The sequence below is a fragment of the Dromiciops gliroides genome, chromosome 2, assembly GCF_019393635.1.
Source record: "Dromiciops gliroides isolate mDroGli1 chromosome 2, mDroGli1.pri, whole genome shotgun sequence".
Lineage (NCBI taxonomy): Eukaryota > Metazoa > Chordata > Mammalia > Microbiotheria > Microbiotheriidae > Dromiciops > Dromiciops gliroides.
Window position 1 is genome coordinate 291,359,954 of NC_057862.1, and position 7,628 is coordinate 291,367,581.

The following is a 7,628-nucleotide window of genomic DNA, read 5'->3' on the forward strand; positions in this document are numbered from 1 at the left end:
GTGTGTTTTTCAGATTGTAGATGTCCCCTCAATGTGCCCGTCTAGGAGAGGTGCCCCAAATCTGGTGGTGGCTGAGGCTAAAACTATCATTCATTCTCTGCAGATGTGATAAAAAACCAGGTCAAGAAAGTGACTTTAGGATCAGTCCTGGCAAAGAATCTAGGTTAATTAAAGTTTAAAACCCAGATAATTTCCACAGAGGCTTGGGAGCTCTGCTTCCATCAGCTGAGTGCAATTGGAGTTTCCAACCGGAAAGAAGAACATAGAACCCCAGAAAATTAGAGCTGAAAGAACCCTTAAGGGACCTCTGGTTCAACCCCCTCTTTTCACAAATGAGGGGATGGAGGAGGTCCAGAGAGGTCAAAGGATTTGCGCAAGGTCACGCGGCCAATCAAAGGCAGAGAAGGCTTTTTCCACTGTGGCAGGAATCAACTACCCACTAAACTGTGTTTGAAGTGGGTCCCTAACCTTTAGGCAATGTGCTGCCTTTCCTGTAGAGGGAAGCTTTTTAAGCTGAGTTATGACTTCAAGCCACATTGAAATTCTCAGCTCCAAAAGGCTTCTACTGCCTGGGCAACCTTATTGGAGCTGAGAATCTAGGTCGGCTGTTTATAAGCCAAGATTGTGTTCACTAAATGAACTGTACAGGCCCCAGGCAGTAGTTGATGCATTTTGGGGGCAAAAAGTTGTTTTTGTTTTGTTGGGGGAAAGAGGGAGGGACTATATTTTGCTAAAAATGTAGTTCTTTAACATCTGTCTTATGTTGTAGTGCTATTTTTGTCCTGGGCACAAGAGTGATCTGGGCACTGAATAAAGCTGAAAAAATGAGAGATGAGTTAATCAAGGATTTGCTCCTATGTTGATAAAACTGCAAAGCCTATTCATTATAAGTGGTATGAAAGAAAAGATTATCCAAGAAAGGCTTCTGGTTCTTGAAGATATTCTATCAAGTCTAAGACTATTTCTAGCTATTGGTGGGCTGAAGCACCTGAGGCCCTTCTTGTTCTTGTGCTTATCTGTATCCTGCTTGAGCATCCTTCCACAACAAAAAATGAAGCCTCTCAGTTATATTAGAATGTTATGCTGGGGTGGCTAGGTGGCGCAGTGGATAGAGCACTGGCCCTGGAGTCAGGAGTACCTGAGTTCAAATCCGGCCTCAGACACTTAACACACACTTACTAGCTGTGTGACCCTGGGCAAGTCACTTAACTCCAATTGCCTCACTTAAAAAAAAAAAAAGAATGTTATGCTTTACAGGTGACTTTCCTCACAACAGCCCTGTCTGTGAAACAGGCTCCTGGACAACTATTTTTAGCCCCATTTTACAGATGAGGAAACAGGGTCAGAGATCCCTCCCCCCATTTCTGACTTTTATCTAGCTCTTTGTAGTTTACATTTTATACATGGGAAAACTGCAATACAGAGAGGGCAATTGCCTTTATCCATAGTCAGCATATTAGTAAGTGTCCAAAGCAGGACTTAAAACCATACCCCTTGACTTTAAGTTCAATGAACTTGCCAGTATACTGGTTATGTACCAAGGCACCTAGGTGGCACAGTAGATAAAGCTTTGGACATTGGACTTGGAGTCAGGAAGACCCGAGTTCAAATCCTGCTTCAGACCTTCTCTGACCAAAGGCAAGTCATTTATTTACTGCTAGCTTCAGTTTCCTTATTGGCAAAATGAGAATAATAATAGCACCTACCTCCCAAAGTGGTTGTGAAGACTAAAGGAGATAACATGTGTAAAGTTTTTTGCAAACCTTAAAGCACTATATGAATGCAAACTATACCAGCTTGTCTCCTGAAACAGTGGAGAATGGCTTTGTGGGTAGGAAGTACGTTTTCTGATCTTTTTTGAGTTGTGTCCAGGGACATTGTCCCACCACTGGCCTTCCCCTCATTATACTGAAGCATTGGACTCTAACCCTACTGGATGGAGCTTGGTGGCGAGTAGATTGGCAGAATAGGTTAGACTAGGGATGGCTGGTACCCCAGATCTTCCCGAGTAGGGTTCTGAGTGCTTGCAAGGTAGAATTCTGGAAAGATGGATAGAGCATCAGGAGAGTTCAGCAGTGAGTAAAAGGCAGAGATATAGGTAGGTAGTTGAGGTCAAGAAGGTTCTATAAGGGCAGCCAGTGGGAGTTTACTACCTATAGTGAAGGTATGGGGATGGGGCACCTTCCTTGGACCTATCAAGACTGTGCATAGAGTCCTCAACAACCTCCATAGCTTGCTGCTTCTAATATGAGGGATCTATGGGGTAGTGAGAGTGGGGGATTCTGGCAGGCATTTATGTCAGTAAATGGTAGGGACATGATTTGAGGGGACAAGGGTAACAGATAGTAGGGATGCTACAGCCTATTCTGTGCTTGGATTTAGATGTTTTTTCTTGACTTGTTGAAATTATGATTCACCATTCCCTTACTCATTTATGGTTTAGTTTATCTGGTTACTAAGAAATAATACAGCTCCCTAAATTGTGGTGACCTCTGCCTTGCACTGGTATATCCACAGTTTACACAACAAAACAAATACAATTTTAGGTTGCATTAATGGAGACAGAATGACCAGAGCAAGGGAGGTCATAGTCTTATAGTCCTCTGCCCTGGTCCACACCTGGAGTATGGCCATTCAGTTCTGGATGGCACATTAAAAATTATTATTCTTACTACAATAAAGCACAAGTTTTATAACAAACACTAATTAGCTAACTACTGAAACAGTCATGGGATAAATTTCCATGTAGAACTTCCAAATTAGAACCATTTGCATCAGAATTAAATAGGGAAGAGAAAAAATAACATCACATCATGCATTTTAACAAAAACAAAAGCAAACAGAACTAACACACAAGCAAACAAATTTGCTCTGTCTCCTGGGCTAATTGGAAGCCCTTTTTCTTTGACTTTAGAAAAATATAGCCGAAGTCACAGAATCATAAAATCACAGAGTGTCTCCAGTTCTACTTTACTAACCTCGGGCATTTTGAATTGGATGTTCTATAGACATCTCAAGCCCTGTATGTCCAAAACAGAACTCATTATCTCCCTTCCCCACACCCAAACCCACTCTTTTCCCAAATTCTCCTATGACTGTCCAAGGCACCAAGCAGTCAGTTAACAAGCATTTATTAAGTGCTTACTATGTTGTAGGCACTGTGCTAAGGAATACAAAGAAAGATAGAAAAACCAAACAGCTCCTGACCTCAATGAGTGTACATTGTAATGAATGGGCTGATATGCAGATCACTAGGGACATACAGAATATAGTGTATGCAGAGTAAATGGGAGTTAATCTGAAAGGGGAAGGCATTAGCAGCTGGGGAGACCAAGAATGCCTCTTGCAGAAGATGAACTTTGAGCTGGGTTTTGAAGGAATCTGGGGAAATTAAGAAGTGGCCTGAGGAAGCAGAATATTCCAGGCATGGGAGAAAGCTAGTATAAAGACATTGAGACCAAAGGAAATGGAAAATGAAGCATTGTGTTTGAGGAAATGCAAGCAGATCAGTGTAGCTAGGTTGTAGAGTACATGGGGGGGGGTAAGACCAGAAATGTGGAAGGAGGTCAAGTTAGGAAGAGCTAAATAGAGGACCTTAAATTTGATCCATAGAGGTTATAGGGAGCCAGTGGAGCTCACTGAGTAGGTGGCAAAGGTGGGGTATGTAGGGGATGGGTGACATAGTTGGATCTATGCTTTAGAAAAACCACCTTGACAGCTAAATGGAAGATGCACTGGATTGGGAAGAGACTTGAGTTAAGCAGAACAGCTTGAAGGCTATTTCAGTAGTCCAGGTGAGAGGCAAAGAGGGACTGAACTAGTCTTTATGAGTGGAGAGGAAGGGATTTATGAGAGATGTCATGAAAGCAGAAATGACAAGACCTGGCAACAGATTGGATATGGGGAGTGAGTATGAGAGAGTTGAGGATGACACTAAGGTTTCAAGCCTGGGTGATTAGGAGGATGGTGATACCATTGACAATAACAGGGAAGCTTGAAAGGAGGGAGGGTTTGGGGGAAAAGATAATGACTTTTGTTTTAGACATGTTGAGTTTGAGATACCTATAGAACATTTAGTTCAAGATATTCAAGAGGCAGTTGGAGGCAAAATCCAATGACCTTTCTCAGTCCTCATCCTTCTTGACTTCTCTGCAGCCTTTGACACTTGATCATTCTCCTTCCAGACTCTCTCCTTTCTTAAGTTTTCACGACACTGCTTTCTCCTTGTCCCGCTCCTAGCTGTCTGACTGCTTCTTCTCAGTTGCCTTTGTGATTTCTTTATCTTTGTTATACTCATCAACCATGGGCATCCCTCAAGGTTCTGTCCTGCGTCCTCTTTTCTTCTCCCTCTATACTCTTTTACTTGAATGATCTCATCAGCACTTATGGATTCAATTATTACCTCTATACATATGATTCTCAAGTCCAATTTTCGTTTCTGATTTCAAAGGGCTTTTGTTTGTGACTACTCTAAGACCAAAATATTAGAAAATAGGAAACTAGCTACTACAGAGAAAACATTTCATAATAAAGAAATGATAACTCTATTCCTTCCTTTCCCTATAGTATATAGGTTGCCATGTATGGATAAATGACACATTTTAAAAGACACTCATAATTATGCCCCTCCATCATTCTATCCTTTACTAGCAGTCACTGTGAGGCTACCCTGTAGTCTCAACCTTAACAATATTATAACATTATTAGAGAGCTCTTTGCCCAGTGAAATAAAAATATTTTAAGGTGGTATTCTACTTCTCTATTAACTGGGAAGATAGTCTCCATTTTTCCTGACCATGATTGGAACACTCAATAAGGAAAAAAAAAATAATCCACTATCTGAAATAATTAAATTATTCCTAGTTGGTCACAAACTTAGAAATGTCCAGAAACAGGTGAAGCTCAAAACTTGACATGTTAAATTGTCTCCCAATTCAAGTCAGAAAAAGAGATGATTTGTTACGTAATTAAAGAAGCTACATTGCTGCAATGCAGCCTCTCTCAAATGTCAACCAATGATACTAGTAGACTGGTGGTTAAGATTGCAATGGGCCTAGCTATGATTTAAATCCCAGCTAAGACAGCCAACCAACAGAACACCAAGGAAGTTCAATGACATAAATGGAATTCTAGTAAAGGCACAACAGTAGGAATCTCAGGTTTGTGTTTTTTAATTTAACTGAAACTGTGTTTTTAAAGTAATTGCTACATCAGTTTAGGTTAAGCATATTATTATTTATTATTATTATATGCTAGTAAAGAATTGGCCACATGTCTTCCTAACTTCTCATGGTCTCAGGCCACCAGACCTATGATGATCTAAGAGGGAGATCCCAGAGCCAAGAGCATGTGCAGAGAGAGCTAAGAGAGCCAGCTAAGAGTTTTTATCCTCTTTAGATAGAGATGGGTCATTATACATTGATCAAAGCTAATTGGTTAGCAACATTCAATTCCATTGGTTGACATGACCTGAGGGTGGTCTACATTAAAATTAACTCTACAGATGACATCAGGAAAAGACCCTCACTCAAGTTCCTTAAGGCAAAGTTCATTATCTAGATGTGGTTTGATCCCATCAGTCCTTCCCTGAGCTAGACAAAAAGGTTTTTCTCCATTTCTTTTGTTTCCTTGGTTTTGTCCCAAATAACATTTGATAGTTTCTCTAGGAAAACTGTAATGTCTGGATTGGGGGGAGGAGGAGAGCACTGAAAAACTGATCCCTAGGTCCCCCATCCCCCAAGAAATCCATTATTAATAATTATTTTCTCACAGGCTACAGGGCTATTTTTCATTTAGCACGTCTACTGACTTGTTATCAGGTATAGCTGCAGCCTGAAGACTTCTGACATTGATCACACCAAGGTGTTTGTATTGGTTGCTGTAGGAAAACATAATTGGCAGATTGGTGATCCTTCTATTCAAGATCTTAAAGTGAGCTAGTTCCCAGCATTATCTAGATGGAAAGGCTTAAGGCTGGTGGGTATAACATAGGTATTTCTTGCCTGAGGGGAGAGCTCTTTGGGGAAGAAAAACTCCTTTAGGAAACAGGTTTTTGGCCTCATCTTCAGGGATAGTTGGAAATACCATGATACTATTTCCAGTTTTCCAGTTTACAGGGGTAGCAGTCTGGTATACCTTCACCTCAGATCAGGCTGAGGATCTCATCAAAGTTCTTGCTAGGAATTGCCGGGTTGAGGATAGACAGATTCATCTTCTTAACTGGACCAAAAATAAATACCACAGGAATCATCCCAGGCATATCCATACCATCCCACCCATCCAGGTCTAACATGCCCAACTTGACAGCAAGATCCCGATTATGATCATTAATAAAGAAAAGGGGGAAGGGACAAGTATTATTAAATACCTACTAAGTGCCAGGTACTGTGCTAAATGCTTTATAAATATTATCTCAATTGATCCTCACAACAACCCTGGGAAAGAGGTGCTATTATTATCTTCATTTTATAGTTGAGGAAACTGAGACAGAGGTTAAGGGACTTGCCCAGGGTCACCTGATAAGTACTTGAGGCTGAATCAGGTCTTTCTAACTCCAGTCAGGCCCAGTGCTCTATCCCCTAGCTGATAGGGAAAGGCAGCTTCTCTATGGGTTCATCTCTGTTGTATGCATTGATATTCTTTAGGCAAGACAGTCCTGGAAAGAGTCAAGGAGAAGGGTTTAATTATCTTAATCATCTTAACATTTTACTTGGCAAATTCGAGTACCAGCTTTGCAGCTTGTCCCAGCTTTGTTGTGCAAACTGGAGTAAAGTCTTGAGGGTAGAAGAAAAGAATGGTTCATGAGTCTCCTAAAAAGTCATGGAAACAGATGCAGTGGACTGTTGTTTCTTCCTTGAAATTGGGGCCAGGCTGCTGGGAAACAGACCCCCAGGCATGGTGATGGCAGCAGCAGTGAGGAGGAGAAGAAGTAGGGTAAGGGGGAGCTGGAGCAAACATGGACATCCTCAAATCTACTTTTCCAGCTCTAACCTCTTTCCTGACCTCAACTGCCTATGGGGCATTTTGAGCTGAATGTCCTGTAGATATCTTAAACTCAACATGTCCAAAACTCAAGTCATTATCTTTTCCCCCAAACCCTGACCTCCTTTCCTAAATCCCGTGGTGAGGACACTACCATCTTTTGGGCCACCCAGCATCACAACCTCAACTCCTCACTCTTTTTCACCCCCCCCCATATATAATCTGTTGCCAAATCCTGTTAACACTATCTTCACAGCTTCTCTCCCATATGCCCCTGTTCCTTCTCTGACATTCCCATTGGTCTTGTGCAAGGTCCTTATCACCTCATGCCTAGACTATTGCATTGGATTTCTCCCTGCCCCAAGCCTCCCCAGACTCCAATCCATTCTTCGCACATCTGCCAAAAGTGATAGTAGAGAGGCAGCTAGGTGGCACAGTGGATAGAGCACTGGCCCTGGAGTCAGGAGTACCTGGGTTCAAATCCAGCCTCAGACACTTAACACTTACTAGCTGTGTGACCCTGGGCAAGTCACTTAACCCCAATTGCCTCACTAAAAAAAAAAAAAGTGATAGTAGAGGGGCAGCTAGGTGGCACAGTGGATAGAGCACCCACCGGCCCTAGATTCAGGAGGACTTGAGTTCAAATC

At 41.8% G+C, this 7,628-nt stretch overlaps 1 pseudogene; it reads right to left on the bottom strand.

Moving 5' to 3' along the window:
• Positions 1 to 5,967: 5,967 nt before the first annotated feature.
• On the bottom strand, positions 5,968 to 6,963 carry LOC122738749 (annotated as a pseudogene).
• Between the last annotated feature and the right edge of the window lie 665 nt (positions 6,964 to 7,628).